Source organism: Procambarus clarkii, chromosome 4 (assembly GCF_040958095.1).
Source record: "Procambarus clarkii isolate CNS0578487 chromosome 4, FALCON_Pclarkii_2.0, whole genome shotgun sequence".
Taxonomy (NCBI): Eukaryota; Metazoa; Arthropoda; class Malacostraca; order Decapoda; family Cambaridae; genus Procambarus; species Procambarus clarkii.
Window position 1 is genome coordinate 32556067 of NC_091153.1, and position 2708 is coordinate 32558774.

General features: G+C 47.8%; 1 non-coding gene across 1 annotated transcript; it reads right to left on the reverse strand.

Moving 5' to 3' along the window:
* Positions 1–412: 412 nt before the first annotated feature.
* Positions 413–598, reverse strand: LOC123752908 (U2 spliceosomal RNA). The gene has a single exon (XR_006772243.1). It is a non-coding gene; the product is annotated as a U2 spliceosomal RNA (small nuclear RNA).
* Between the last annotated feature and the right edge of the window lie 2110 nt (positions 599–2708).

The following is a 2708-nucleotide window of genomic DNA, read 5'->3' on the forward strand; positions in this document are numbered from 1 at the left end:
AAGGAGAAAAACTTCACCCTCTATAACCTATCTCCATAAATACCTAAAATCAATAATTATTGCACTAACCGGCAACTCCTCCCTCATTCATTAAATCAACTTTCCCATCATATTTGCTCGGCTAATAACACCTAATCTTTATTCTAAAGATATTACTGACCTCACCTTTCTCTTCTATCTTCTACTCCTCTCCATCTAAATCGTTGCTTGCAGTTGTTTGGCTTCGACCCATCAAACCCTGACTGACTTGCTGCTCTCTAAGTTTTTTTCATCATATGATGCTGGCTAGCTGGCTGTTGTGACGTAATTACTGCAAATCAAATTAAGATTAATCATTAATGTACATAACGAATTAAAATCATCGGCTCCTACTTGGTATTTACTAGTTGATATGGTTTTTTTTTCTCCCCGAAGGGAGTGGACCGATCCCAAAGGTACTGCAATACCAGGCCGATCCGTGGCAAAGGTGGAGCAATCTCCTTGCATTTTGCCATGTTGTAAAAATCAGTTTAATATCGAGGATCCCATATGGGATCGTATCAGATATTATGCTGATAAGAACAGATTTAGTTTTTTATTGAAGAATGTTTACAGAGATGCCTTATGTCCTCACACGGTTGCATAGTATACAGTTTGTAGTTTACAATAGGTTTAGATATGGAAATATTTACAGTGGAACAGATGACAGAGCCAAAAAATCAAAGATTTCTGAAAACAACAGCACATACGTATGTTCCTGGAAAATAAAGGCATGGATCTGAAAGAAAAGGCTCAGATATGGACATTCAATATTGCCGGGCGCCAGTGACATGTTCGATGTACATCATCTGGGACCATCAGATGTTGTTGCTCACGCACAGCTTCCTGAACAGCCGCTGGTACTTCCTGGAGGCAAGCCTGTTCATCAGTGTGTCGTTCTTTAGGTCATAAGAGCCGAGCGATTCGACGATGAAGGCGTAGACGCTGACTAGCTTATAGGTCCGTCTCATCAAGGATGCCAGTTCCATGCATTTCTCCACCTTTCTCACTCTTGCCTCGTCGAATGCATCCGTGCCATTTTCGAAAGGGCATGTGACATCGATCAGTAGCGCTTCGCCATTCTTCTCCAGAACAATGTCAGGTCTTGGGGCACTGTCTGTTCCAGGTATTTGCTTATTTGCTGAGACGACCTTCCAGTGTCTCCTTTCTGATGCCTCTAGAATTCGCTGCACCAGCGTGTTGTGACGCTGGGTGAGGCCGTTGGATAGTGGCAGGCAATGATTAATGGCGTGTGGAAGGGTCTTTTCGGGTTCCTGCACCTCCTGCATTGGGTGTCTGTGTTGATGTTGAAGAGACGGGCCCCATTCAAGGGTTGTAAGTTGAGTCATGCCCTATGGATAAAACGCCAGTCCGCAAAGGTGGTGAATGCTATGTCCCTGATGAATGACGCCGAAGCACGCTCCCTTCCAACCAGGTTCATCACCTTCCCTTGGTCAGGCTTGTACTTCAGGATGATGACTCTTTCCCCACAGCGTATTTCCAGTGCTTCCCTGTCCACGGCCCACTTCATGTTCATCCGCCCAGACGAGACACGGGTGCAAGACCTGAGTGTCCTGTGCCTAGTCAGTTTCTGAGCCATTTCCTCCTGTGACAGGAATTTCCAGATGTTCGAGGGTTGCATCTTGCTGTAGTCTCCGTGGCACCACCCTGGTGCAGTCGTCCCTGGCAAAGCTTCTTGTTTCTAGATCCAGTGTGGTGAGTAATTTGAAGGCCGAGTCTATTATAAACACGTCAGAGTCGCGCGGTGAGGGGGATGCCACATGATCCCGCTGCACTGCTCCCAAACAGGTATTCATTGGATGCTCGCTTTGGTAGGTATAGTCTCTCTTATTAGGGGTTGTAGCCAGTCATCGAGCTCCTGCTTGTCACCCTTCCTCAGTTGCCTCATTCTCATGGCGAAGACTGTTGTCGGGAAGACAAAGGACTTGAGAGCATTGATGCATTGCCATGGAGCTAATTTGCTCGTCATTATGGAACTCCCAGGCATTTAGTCTTCAATTGCATTGGAGTCAAGAGAAGGTGAAACCCTACGGGTCTGCTGAGGAACTTAGTCGCCTCGCCATCCTACCGGCTACTGATGTCCACGTCCCCAACCTTGAATGTTGTGTCGCACATACCCCCTGGCATGTCGCCCGGACACACGCATTGAGGAACACTTCCCCGGGTTGAGTCTGAGGTTCATTTCCACGTAGGCTGCGGCCGTCGCGTCCTGGAGGCTTTGTAGGCCTTCCACAGTTCTGGCTAGCAGGGTAATATCGTCTGTGAGGCAAGGGTGCCTGAGGGCTAGGTCTGCTAGTAGCCCGGCATTAATCGCCGTTTTCAGGATCGGCTTTATCGCGATGTTGAAGAGCAGGCCGCTGATCAGACAACCCTATCTGACCCCACAGTTTGCGGGAATCTCGTAAGTTTCACCTGCTGCTGTTAATATCTTAGTCGAATTGCTCCTCGTGATGATTCGAATTACCGAGACGAAGTCCGCACCGACGCCTATCTGTGTGAGAGAGGCTTCTATCAGCTCTAATGGCACGAATCCTAAGGCGTTGGTGAGGTCAAGCAACGCAATGCAAATGTCTTTATTGCCACCACGTGCATCATCTAGGTAGTGTTGTAAGACGTAGTTATGTTCCAGGACCCCATCCGAGGCCATGAACCCTTGCCGGGCAGTGCAG